We start from the raw sequence: 13,945 nt of genomic DNA on the forward strand, positions 1-13,945 counted from the left end.
TGCTCCACAGCTCATCGACAAGCACATCCCCGCAGAAGGAGGGAAGGATAAACACCACGTGTGTTGGCGTGATGGCTGGTGTGGTGCTAGGCGCCGGGGAAGCAGCTCAGTGCGCGCCCCTCCCCGCTGGGGCCTGGAAGGCCATTCACCTGTCGGCTCCTTGAGCCTAGAATGTAAAGCATTCTGGTTTGAGGCGAGCTAAGTTCAAGTCCTAATCTCCCAGGCCGCTAAGAGGCCAGGGAGGTCCTGTGGGTTGGGAGTCGGTGCAAACACCTGACCTGACAATTCACCTCGCTGTGGCCTTGGGCGAGTCTCACGGTTACCTCGAGCCTCGGTGAATTCAAAACTCTCTTTAGAACTTGAACATTAAAGAAGCCTTCAAAGATAAAGTGAGGAGGGGTCCTGAGAGGCCAGTGTTCAGCGTCAAAGAAATATTTGTTGAACGACTGGACAGAGGTAACTCAGTAGGGGGTGAGGGCTCACCTTAAGCCTCGAGGTAGAGGAAACAGTGCAGTCTCCTGGGACTGACTGCTCAGCTCCCCCAGGGGGTAAGGAAACTTTAATTTGGTGGTGGCAAACAAAGGCAGATAGGCCTAGGGCCAGGAGCAGGTGGCTGAGCAGAGAGGGTAGATAGCTGGGGGCTCGGAAAATGCAGGCCACAACGGCAAGGGTGTGTATGAGCCAGCGCCCCCCCTGCGGGACAAGAATGCAGACCCAGGAGACAGAAGCCCTAGGTTGTCCCCTACTTGCTGTGGGGACCCTGGGCAAAGTGAGGTCCTCCCAGAAGCAAGGCCCACTCTGACCTTGACTGCCAGAGCGTCCCCTTACTTCCTGCCCTCTGTGGCCATGCCCCGCCATGTCCTGGGGCAGTCTCCATTCTCTCTCCCCAGGATGCTCCTTCCAGCCTCCTAACCGGTTTTGCTGCCCTTAGGCTTGCTCTGCTCGGGTCCACCCTTCCCATTGCCTCCCCTCAAGTCCTCTCCTACCGTGACGGCCACACTCTGGTATAGAGCTGTCCGTGGCTCCTCTGTCTCCAGGCTGACATCCAAGGATTCAAGGCCTCCCCGAGGTCTGGTCCCTTTCCCTGTGCACCCACGTCCGGCTTCAGCACCCAAATCTGCTCTTGTACACGCATCTCAGTTTCCAGCCACGTGAGTCCCGGAAGGCGCCGCACTTTATCAGAGGCGTGTACCTGGCACACGCTCTTTGTTGTGCACGTGCTATTCCAAAACTCATCTCAAGCCTCCATCTGGGGAACAGAGCTCGGGACCGCCTCACAGAGGAAATCCCTTCCTCTTGCGCAGAACCCTACTACAGCCTTGTGTTGCCAGGGACAGTATTTAAAGACCCAGGTGAAGAAATAACCATTGGAGGAGCAGGTATGGTCACTGCTGCAGCCATGGCCTTCAGTTATTAATACTTGGTAGTTCTCGGGAGAGGATCACGTCCCGAGTGCATCTATAAAATAGAGGTAAAGATTCCTTCTTTGTCCGCTTTTACAAGGCCACTGGGAGGATCCAGAGAAAGCAAAAACATTGGTAAAGATAAATGCTATGTACCTTTGAGGGTTTGTCATTAGTTCGATCTCATTCTCCATCTCCGTCCCTGCCTCCCTTCCTTCCTGAGCGTTTGGCATGGCCCAAGGCCTAAAGAAATACGAAAGAATCGGACAGATAAGATCCCCCTGCCCCCATGAAGCGTATTTTCCATTAAAGAAACGGAGCAAATACATAGATAGGATGATTTTTATTTTCTGAGTGACAGATAAACAAGAAGCAGGTGCAGCAGGGTAGGGTGGGAAGAGAAGAGGTCTTCAGAAACTGGACCACGCTGCCTCCTATCAGGACAGGGTAGCTTTGAGCTGTGTTATTTAGAGCCTCAGGGCCACTTGGCACTATTCAATCTCCCTCTCTGCCAAGGAGATGATACCCATCTCTATGGATACTTGTGAGGACTCAATAGGCCTGGCTCATGGCTTCCTAGGAACTGATTTTCTGGACAAAAAAGCTATTAAGGCCCCCTGCCCCTCAATGATAAAGGGGACTTCTGTGGTATCCTAAGGGGAAGGGACAAGCACGGAGGCCTTGTGTGGCAAAAGAACAGAGTCTTCTCTCCCAGCGAAGGAGCCATACAGACCAAAGAAACACGTTTTCTTTGAAGCCCTCTGCACAGATCCCTAGACGTTTCCCAGTCCTTGCATCATGGCTTGCTCTGGTCAACTGTGTTCTCATCAGAAATTGTCCATATAACTGGACCTGGGGCTAGTCGCGTCCCCTTTCTGGGCCTTTTTTTTTTTTTTTTCCATCTGTAAAAAGAGGGCACTGAACTAGAAAATCATTTTCGCGTGTCTTCCAGGGCGGGCGTCCCCTGATTTTTGTTTTGGGAAGAATTTTTCAACACAAAGGCTTTGCATAACTACTGAGCTCCAATTCGTTTTACTGGTATCTATTAACTGAAGGTCCTAAGGCAAAGCAGTGTGGCCTTGCATGTCTATTTCCTTTCAGAGAAGATAGGGCACTCGTTACCCTCAAGGTTATGGAAACAAGGTGCGCCCACTGTAAGGGCTTGGCCTAGGTCAACTGCAGGCAGACAGACGTGGTTCAGGAACACCCACAGGTGGGAAGAGACTGTGTTCTATTTTGCAGCAAGCAGGGAGACTAATCAGATACAAGTGTGTCTATGCACATTTACCCCAGAATCTGGATGCAAGTTCAAAGCTTCCAACGACTCTTTGCCACCCCATCCTTCCACTCCATGCCTTTCAGAGTTGAAAGTTTTATTTTTTTGCTCATTTTTCTTTTACTGCTTATCCACTCACTGCTTTTATGCACCCAAAACCACATATAAGTTCTCAGTAATCTTCATAACTACCTTAAGAAACGGGTAACCTTCTTCTAATTCTATATATTGAAGAAACTGATGTTCGGAAAGGTGAGGTACCCAGCTTAAGGTTGTAGAGCTGGGGAATGGTTGAGCTGTGACCCTAGCTCAGCTGAGTCTCATGCCAAGGTCCAGAGGCCTTTACTAGCGGCCTCCTCATACAGAATCAGATTCTCAAGAGTGAAGGAGCAGACTTATAGGAATTTATTCTCATTCGTTTATTCAGATCGCTAGGACATAGTTTCCAAATTTTAAGTTTTCATATTTAAGATATAGGTGGGTCTAGAACTTCATGCTGGGAAGTGAAACACTCTTAGGCCTTGGAGAAGAGTTTAGTGCTTGAATCCCTAAAGTTATCCTTCCTGTCTCCCAGGGTACCCAACATCCAAATCCGTGAGGACACAGAAAATGAGACACTGTACTGATGCCTGGGCAAGCACTGAAATGCTGCACTGCAAAGCACTGGTAAGGCTGTGTTGGAGAAGGCAGCCCAGACCTAAGCACGTGCTGAGCTCACACCCTCGACCTGGTCTGGTTTTATGGCCTCAGGTCTGCCGAGTGATATGTCTGGGTTGGTGAAGCCAACCACAAGATCGTTTACCCGAACCACCATCTGAACGAGGATTGCTTGGCTGACCTTCTCATCTTATTGCAAGTTACACAGCACAACAGTTGGCTGATGCCTACCGGGCAGACGCTTACCGCAGGCAGATAGGAGGCAGGTGACAGCCCGTATGCATGAGCCCAGAGCCAGAGAGGGAGCAGAGCACTGTTCCTCATGCTTCAGGAAGAATAGGGTGCATTTACAACTAGGTGGTGCCTTTCCACTCACAGTTCAGGGTTCCGGACCGTCAGGGTGTACCCAACCATGTGGACAATCCCCCAAAGGTAGAAACTGTGAGTATGAGGAAGAAAGTAGCTGCTCCCTCTCTCTCATGGACCAGGACTTAAGGGTCTCTTTCATCAATACTACATGAACTGAGCACCAGCTCTGTACCGGATCCTCGACTAAACAAGGAGCCACCCCCCCCCCCCATCTCCTACAGGAGGCATCATCCACTCCATCAGTATCTGAGGCCTGGATTTCACCAAGGTACAGGCTGATGAACAAAACAGACACGGCCCCATCCTCACAAAGACAGCCTTGCAGCTGGGGAGACTGCCAGCACCCCTACCAAGTAAGCAGAGATACAAAGACAATAGTGCTCAATTGTGATGGGGCTTATGAAGTAACCACCATGGGGCAAGACAGAGGATTTGGTGGAAGCAGCAGCTCTACGTGGGAGGACTGGGGAGAGAATCCCTGAAGAGGTGACCTGTAGACCAGCAATACATACGTTATAAAACTCAAGTGATAATACGGTGTTGAAAATATGTTGGGAGCAGAGGGGAGGAAATGATGAACTCTCTGCCTGGGAAACTCAAGAGAATTGAAGTGTCTTGCCCAAGGTCATGAGGTGGGTCACAGGCAAGCCCCAACTAGAATCTGGGGCCAGAAATGTTTCTTTTACTCAAAGCCTTTATCTGACTCCTTTTATTCTTCTGTCTTGGATCTCTTCCTGTGGATTAGATCGCCTGGTGGGCGAGAGTAGTCTTCAAAGAAGTCCGTCTTGAGGTCTTGAAAGCAGAATCAAAGGTCATCGAAAAGAAAATATGTGCCATGCTCAAAGTGCCTTTAAAAGAGACGATGAAACATTTGCATTACGCCACAAGTTCAAGCTTCCTGCTCTTCAATGGGGTTATCTCCTTCACAGGCTTGCTGGAGACAGAGAAGAGATGGGAAACGCTATCGAGTGGAAAACACTAGACACATGCTGGGAATGATCAGATCCTTGACACACATGGAGCGAAGACTTTGTCTCTTCTACCTCTAGAAAAATCGCTACAACCATCCCTTCTTTGCTGTGAGAATTAGAAACAAAAGTGGCTTAGTTCCGAAATGGCGAGCACTCCTACAGAATGCTGCCTTCTCGTCCTCCCTTTCATCTTTTCCAGGGACAGCCAGCTGCCAGAAATGTGTCACTTCAAGCAGGCCTCCACATCTTACTTGGCTGAAACTTAAATTATTACCACACCAGTCTGTGCACACTTTTTTCCCCTTCTCTTTTCCAAGAACGGTCGTAACCAAGCTTGACGAACTACTGATTTCTACCAAAGCGCTTTCAACGCCTTTGAAACATCAGAGACAAAAGGGAGGAGAAGGACTGAGAGCAATGAGGAAACTCAGAAGTTGTTCTTGATCCCAGACCCATGGCTCCCTCCAGGCAGTCCTCTAGGTTTGCTAGCAGCAAAGGCGGATTTACTCAATACCTGCCACCTGAGCAGCGGAATCATACTGCTCTTTTTTGCTTTGTCTCCTCAATGACAAGACTCCATTCTGGGTAATGGGGCTATAGTGATGATCTCTGGGGCCCAACAAGCTTTCAAGGCATACGAGATATTAACAAGGAATTAAGGAATAATAGCATATGGCAAAAAGCGGTGTGCAATGAAATGCAGGAGCACATCCTAAGTAGGGAGAGAAGACTTCCTGTCAGAGAGGAAGAAAGAACAGACCTTAACTTTGGATCTTGGAGGGAGGGGTGTTTCAGCTGGTCCGTTAAAGACAGTAGGTTGGGGCACCTGGGTGGTTCAGGGGTTGAGCTTCCAATTCTTGATTTTGGCTCAGGTCATGATCCCAGGGTCATGGGAATGAGCCCCCACATCGGGCTCCACACTGGGCATGGAATCTGCTTAAGCTTCTTTCTCTCCCTCTGCCTTTCTCCCCAACTCACATGCTGTCTCTAAAAATAAAGATTAAAAAGCCTTTAAAAATGGTAGGGTTCTCACAGGTAGAATAGCAGGTGCAGAGGGAGATGGAGAAATGTCACATCACCAAAAAAGTCGCTGCTGGCCCATTCCTTGTGGAGGCAAAGTAGGAAGGAAATATAAGGAAGAGTCTTCTGGGGGAGGAAAAGATCCCAGTTTGCCTGCTGCATACAATGCATGACAAGGGAATCCCGTAGTTATCGATACCCAAGATGACACTTGGACTTGATGAGAGCCTTAATGCAAATGGAGGTCCATGTTGCTCCATTTACTATGTCATCTTGAACACATCTCCTCACTTCTGAGGCTACTATTCCTGCTTATTAGGATAGTAATAGTCATTTGGAGTGGTGGCGATTTTTGCACTAATTTATATGAAGGTGCTTGCACCAAAACAGCTTCCTAGTTCATTGGAGAGCCTTGCTGGACTCACTCAGTAAAGAGCTAGAAGCAATCGAGGATCAGAACCGGAATGAGGCTGATCTTAGTGCCTTGGTATTAAAATTTGAGCAGAACACCTTATCATTTTTAGTGCGTGTTCTTGGGCATTTATCCTAATTTCTCTAAACCTCTGAACCTATTTCCTTGTCTGCATTTGGGGACTGTTGATCCCAAAGGGACCCTCTCTTCTACCCCCATTCCCACCTTGACCCACGGAGAAGAGAATGTGCATTCTATTCCCCTCTCAGTGCTGAGTGGAACCCCTATGGACTCTTCCACTCACATACCCCTCTCTCTCTGCAAAGGAGTGTCTAAGGAGTGTAGATCCTACTCCTTTGACCTACCAGTGTAGGCTAAACTCTTACCCTTGGCTAGTGGGTGGGGTCACTGCATTGGACAAAAATCTCCATCTTCTATTCTGTGTTCCCAATACTCTACCTGTAAGTGGGCTTATCTCAGAGAGTGTGTGCTTTCATATAGAAACCTAAACCATGCTAACAGGGGTAACCCATGGCTTTGAGTTAAAGGGTGTGGTAGACAACAAAAAAAGGGGCCACAAGGTTTGGAACCTTATCCCTTTGAGAGATGGAGTCAGTTTCTCTACCTCTGTAGTTGGACTGGGTTCCAAGTGGAGAATTGATTACTAAGGCCTGGGTCTTGGCCTCAAGAGGTATTACCCGCTCCCCTTCACTCTCTTAAATCCCTGTGCCCTCCATGCATAGCCCAGGCTAACTTTCTGAATGAAGGGAGACCAATGGAGGGAAGTCCCAGTCATCTGAGCCAGCTTAGCCGAGGCCATCATAGACTAGCCATCCTCAAGAGACCCATTGGTTGATGTGTGTATATCAATAAGCTCAACCAAGATCAGCCAAGCCCAGATCAGAACTGGCCAGCTGACCTACAGATTTGTGAGTCATAACAAATGGTCGTCTTAAACCCTTGAAGTGTTGGGGTGACTCATTATGTAGCAAGAGCTGCTTGATACATATGGTGATCACACAAACTCATTTCCCATTTGGCTGGTAATCTTTGTGTGATGAGCCATTCATGCTCCAGATGGAAAGGGGCTGTTGAAGTCATACCCTGAACCACTACAAGAATAACAGCTTTCTCCTAAGGTTGTCATCAGTTGTAAGAGGGCCACAAGGAATGGCCACACAAGTTACAAACAGCACTATTCTAGAAGTTCCATGAGCATCCTGTAAATGTAACGTATACTCAGCCTACTGATGACTCCTGTGCATATACAGTGCAGTGACCCTTAGAATAATCCAGGTGATGTATATAAGGTCTCTGGATATAGTTGATGCCAAATAAGCATCTATTTTTATAATAACTTCTTGGTATTGAAGTGTTTTACTGGGTTGGACTTTATGATTCTTAATACTTAATTATCAAATAAGCCTCCATTTTCCCATCAGAAAAGTGTCTGGGGAGTGATGATAATGGAGGCAGTAAACTAGATTATCTTTAAGGTTCTTTCCAGCATGGCTACTCTGTGATTCATGGGCTAACACAAATCTTCTCGTAAGAAGCCGCCAAAACACATGCCCTGAGTGGGCTCCTTTGGTGAAATTGGGGGCACGGCCCCAGCAGCATAGTGTGGCAGGCCATCCGTCAGGCGGCTGTGTCAGCAGCCTGAGAGGCAGCCCATAAAGCTGCCAAAGCCTCCCTTTGCTCTGCCCCAAAGAGGCAGAGGCCAGGCCTCTGTGCCAGGAAGGCTGCACTTGGCAGGAAAGAGGCTGTGTTCTGAGTAGGATGCATGTGAGGAGCCTAAAGAGTTAAGGCACCATCGAAGCCACAAATAAATCCTTTGGTTCGTGATCAAAAGCAAGCAGCATAGGAACTGAAAAACTGATGAGATGGCCATTCCCCTGTCTGCTGCCTGCTCTGCCTCCCCCTGCCCCCAGCTCCTGTTTATGCCCTGGACTGAAAGCTCCTAGGGATGGTTCTAGAGGCCGAGTCTCAGTCCTGGGTTTTCCACACACCAGCCATGTCACCTTGTACTGATGTCTGAGTCTCACCCCAGAAACTGATTGGAACAGCCTAGGCTAATGGTCATCAGAATCGCGTAAGTTCCAACTGACTTCCCACTACAGCCAGGGTTGAGAACCATGGTTTTAAACATGTTAGGTGTTGGGTCCTTTATCTGTCACCTGGGGATGGGTAAGACCTACTCAGCAGTGTCCTTGTATGATATAATACAGATGGACACTAGACGTGAAAGGGCAGTGATTACCATCCAGCACAGTTCCTTGTCTGGAAGGATCATATGCCTAGGGCCTTGAGCCAAGTACATGCCAGTCTCAAGAAACCCACTGTGTCCATTCTTTAGTCAGCCACATTCAGTATCAGATGTGTCTTGGCTCACAGGGTGTGGGTAGAACTGAGGAATGATGTGGCATGCATTCATGGTGTCCTGGTCCTAGGATATAGCACATCTCACAGTTACCCAGCCAACTGATTACATTTCCTGTTTGAGTGGGAACCAAGTGGCACTTAAACGTAATGAATGTCGTACGACCGACGAATGAATAAAGAAACCACTTTGCCCTACTTACCCAGCCAGCGTTAGGACCAGGAAGGGGGGACAGGGAAGGAGAGTAGGTGGGTGGGGCACACAGCTGCATCCTATTTCCTTTCATTCACCGATTTATTCAGACACCTCAGCCTGCATTCACTCAAATGCTCCCACGGGATTGACTCTTTGCCGTATGCTAGAGAGAGAGAGGCCATTCAGATCCCATTCTTGCCCAGGGGCAGCAAATCTACAGTTGGCAGTGTTGTTAGAGGTCCAGTGAACAGGACTCATGTTAGCGGTAGGGTGTTCAGACAAGGGTGATGTGGGTGCAGATGGGAAAGCCTGGGGAAAGTCCTTTGGTAGAACTCAATCTAGAGCACTAACAAGGCCCTCCTTTGTGTCCTTTTAGCGTTTTAGCTGGGCACACACTTTAACCATTCTATTTCCCATCTCTTACTTTCCAATCCATTTTCCCCCAAAGCACTGTTCTAATGAATGGTGTCAACCCCACTCAGAGACACTGTTAGTGGCCCCCCATTATCTACCTGCTGAATACAAGCCAGACTCCTTTGAGGGGTACTTGTAGCCCTCCGGGGCCTGGGCCATCCCCTTCTCTAGCCATGGCTCCCTCTCCATTTCTTCTGGCACTTAGACTCACCCCACATGGAACCGTTTCTGATGCTCGGGTTCTCCCACACCTGAATGCCCTTGCAAAAGCCTGGAATGTTTTTCTTTCTCCACACCCTCAATCTCCTCGTTTTCTTGCTACACTGAACCGCTTGCTGTCCACCCAATAATCTCTTTTATGTCTGTGCATAAATTATTTCCTCTGTTGGAAAACATTTCTGTCTTTTGTCTGAAAAAGGGCCTTTTAATCTTTCAAAAACTCATTCCCATGTGGTCTCCTGGTGAGCCCTCCGGTCCCACCATTTATTTGCACTTTGGGTATCCATCTCACCACAACACTGGTGTGTAACAAAACAGAAATGAGCAATGGGCCTTTGCCACCACGGAAGAATCCGGTATTAGACATTGTTTTTCACTCCCTCATTTAGGTCCCTGTTAAGAGAAAGGAGATACGTCGGCCAGTGTCTGGTAGTGTGGCTGGATTTATCTTCATATGGGTTTTGCCTTTCCCTGGATTTGGTGTCTAGCTCTTTCCTGGAATCAGATTGTATTTCCTGGCTAAGTCTGCAAAACGGAAAATCTATTACAAATATTTGCTTGACTTTGCTATGTTTTGTGCAATTTATGGGTTAAAAGTCTTACAGACCAAGGGATCAAATATGCATGAAATCGACCTGCAGAAGTCGGGGATAAGAGCCAAGGGCGACCCACGGTCAAGTCCTTGGACTCTGCAAATTTAGGTCAGAAAATTGGCTTTGAGTTTAATTATTCAGTCCCACTCCCAGGACAGTTTTCGGATTCTTTTCCCCCCACTTATTTTTATAACCAACAATGTCAACATTTGGAGAACTCTATTGTTCTTCTTTTAACTTTGAAATCTCCAAGTACCACAGACCAGAGTGGGCACTGTTTTCGTTTCTGCACAGATGACTAGGAGTTCCACTCTGTAGGCTGGTCTCCTTAGCTGTAAAATCAGGAAATTACTGGGTCTCTAAGATGTCATGTAGCTTGAATATTGCCATTCATTCCTTAGCTGTGTGGGAGCCTGCAGCACTAGTCTGTGGATGATTCATTTCTCCCCTGACCAAACACCTACCACGAGCCTTGTGTTGTCTTCTCTATCTTCTACCAGTTAAAATCACCCAGACTTGTTGACCCCACACAGTAAACTCTAGGCTCTTGGACATTCAAGATCTTCTGTAACCTGCCCCCCAGCTGACATTTTCTAAGTGTTCGCTTTCTTCAATTCAAGGCCCAAACTACTATTTGCTATTCCACTCAAATGCCGTGTACATCCAACATTTACATTGGGTGCACTCTGGTGTCCTTTCGGATGTCAGCTTTTGGCAAAATCCTATACATGTTGTCCCCAGACACGGGACCATAGGGGTCCTTGTTGGAGATACCATAGGATTTCTGCATCAAGTTACTGGTTCTGCTCATCCTGCCCCTGCATTTGAATTCTGTTCATGTTCTTACAATTAGACTCAGGTCTTGTCCCCATACCATGTATTGGTAACTTTTTGGGAAATCCTATGAAATCCAAGCCTGGAACTCTTTGCTTGCTCCTTCCCTCAATCTTAAAAATGTAGCCTGAACTACTCCCCGTCCCCATCCCTTTAACTCATCTCCCTCTAACTGAGAGAATTTATCTAAAGGTCTACTTGGGCTCCCTTTTCCTACTGCTGGACCCCTCAGAGGTGTTTCCTTCCACTGGACTTTCTCTTCGTTCCACTTCCTGCATCCACCCTTTGCCATCTGCCCTTCCCTTCCAGTTCTGGAAATGGCCGATCCTAGAAAGAACACATCTGACTGCTGTCACTACACCCACACCCACTGAGGCCTGTGACCATCTCACCTGATGAAATAATGAAGGAAATTCAGAGCTCTAAAGATTTTACAGAGCTGTACCCTCCAAGAGCAGTCTTGTATTAAGGGCCAGAGACTTGAAATGTCAAGTTCCTAGTATTTCTTGAGCCATCTTCTTTTTTAAAATTTTATAAACATTTTATATTCTTAATAAAGCTTTATACTGTGTACATTCTTTAAAAATAAGTTTTGTGTTTGGGGCGCCTGGGTGGCGCAGTCGGTTAAGCGTCCGACTTCAGCCAGGTCACGATCTCGCGCTCCGTGAGTTCGAGCCCCGCGTCAGGCTCTGGGCTGATGGCTCAGAGCCTGGAGCCTGTTTCCGATTCTGTGTCTCCCTCTCTCTCTGCCCCTCCCCCGTTCATGCTCTGTCTCTCTCTGTCCCAAAAATAAATAAACGTTGAAAAAAAAAAATTAAAAAAAAAATAAGTTTTGTGGTCCTACGTATATGACTCCAGATACTAGTGCCACATGCTTATTACCATGGGTACCATACTAGACCTCTCTGAGCACCAGTGTCCTCATTTATAAAAACAGCCATGGTCTTACCCCCATCACTGGGACATTGTGAGCAATAAATGGGGCCAGTTATATACCAAAGTCTAGCACAAGGCCCCCTACACCCGGGCTCCTTTCTTTCAATAACAGAGCCTTTTCCTGGAACGAAGACACAAATTCCATTTTGAGAGAAGGCTTCTAAGTTTGACGACTGCCTGTTGGTTAGTAGGAGCCAGACCCAAGTGCGTCCTTGCATGTCTATCAGAGGAACTCACATCATTGAAACTCCCGGTCCTTTCCTATGGCTCTTATAAGCCACAGATCCACCTTTAACATGCTCTCGCTGAAACTTTTAACCACAAGGGTCTTGGGAGACCTCTGCCTGAACTTTTGTGGGTCGAAAAGGGAGGCGGAGCTCAGGGAGGGGTTGTTTAGGATACTCTTGAAGTAGAATAGCCCATGGTAAGAAGATTCCCAAGTGATTTTATGTACATTATCCCATCTAATTTCTAATCGACTATGTAGGTAGTGTGTGTGTGGTTCCTGTGATTGCAGCTGCTGCTATTATTATATGATTATTACTGTTACTGCTACTACTATTTAATATTCAAGAGAGTTGAGAAGTGTCCCAACAAAGCAGTTAAGGTGATGACTATTGAAACCAGACTGCCTGCTTCCAAGTGGAACTCAGTTTCGCATTATGGAATTGGAATGAGGATATTAACAGTACCCACTACATGGTATGGTTCTGGAAATTAAATGCACTGATATACATGAAGAGCTCAGAGAACAATTGGGACAGAGGAAGCACTGTATAGAAGTTGTAGCCGCTGGTATTGCGCTCATAGTATTATTGTGCGCAGTCATGACTTAGCTTAGTATCAATTCCTTAGCCTGAGACCAGAGAATACACTAACCCTGCAAATGGCCAGGGCTGGTTACTATTTATAATTTATGATGATATGCGTATCATCATAGCATAGTGTGAAATTTCCTACATTAGATTCTGAGTTCCTCAGGCACAGAACCATGCCAACGAGATAGCAGAAGTATGAAAAAAGCGTGAGAGGGACCATGGGTCCAAATCTGGGAATACTTACATGGAAGAGGCATGATGGCACGTCAGTGCTGTATGTAAAGGGCTACAGGAAGTGCATTTGCATGTAAGAGCAAATTTAACAGGGAGCGGTAACTTAAGTAACGTTAAAAATCCAGAAATATGATAGACTGGAAGGCCAAGTTGGTCTAATTCTTAGGGGAGCCATTAGTCCTTAAAGGACTCCTGCAGAGGTGGCTTTGGGCTCTGATCAGATGTCCCTGAGGGCCCTAGAGGTGCAAGAGACTGGACGCAGGGGGGCAAGTTTGGAGGCTTCCATAGTCACCTGCGGGGAGACGATGGTGTCAGCTGATGGCAGAATACTCCTCACAAGGCATAGGTACAGGCAGGAGAGAGAAAGTAACCATGGCCATTTGGACCATTTCACGGAATGTCCTTGTGCCTTCAGGGCTTACTTGAGCCCAATCTCAGATAAACCACTGCCATTGGATGATAGAGTACTGCTGTTTGTGCCTAACTTTATGGCTTGGTCCTAGTCAACGTGAAACACAGCCAGTTCATTATGAGCAGCTTGGGTTGCATGGTAACTCGGTTAAGTGTTCAGCCTCCACTAAGGCCCAGTAGCAGGCCAGGGAAGTGGCTATGGGGATAGAAAGAAGGAAAACAATAGGAGAACAATGTAAAGGGAGGTAGGAATGGTACCCCAAGGTAGTAATAAGCCAATATGCTCCTGCCCTGAGACAGAGGATATCAAAAGTCATGGGGGCTGCTGGGGGCAGAGCATATAATATTGGGAATATACTTCAGAGCATAAAATATTGGGAAGGACGTGGTGGTTGAGACATAATTTGTGTTTTTCTTTTTCTTTCTTTTTTTTTTTTCCTGCTTAAAATATGCAGGGTAGAGCCACCTGGGTGGCTCAGTCAGTTAAGCAACTGATTTCAGCTCAGATCAGGATCTCGCATTTTCTGAGTTCAAGTCCTGTGCTAGGCTCCATGTTGACAGTTCAGAGCCTGGAGCCTGCTTCGGATTCTGGGTCTCCTCCACTCTCTGCCCCTCCCCCTGATCTCTCTCTCTCTCTCTCTCTCTCTCTCAAAAATAAACATTTAATAAATAAAATATGCTGGGCATGGAATGGGAAGTAGAGATGGAAAGGCATCAGAAAAGGCAACAGTAACTATGCATTGAATATGGTAGAGAGGTGGGGAGTAGAGGCAGCATTTTAAGTCAATGACACTTGGCCTGAG

The sequence above is a fragment of the Leopardus geoffroyi genome, chromosome C1 (genome assembly GCF_018350155.1).
Source record: "Leopardus geoffroyi isolate Oge1 chromosome C1, O.geoffroyi_Oge1_pat1.0, whole genome shotgun sequence".
NCBI lineage: Eukaryota > Metazoa > Chordata > Mammalia > Carnivora > Felidae > Leopardus > Leopardus geoffroyi.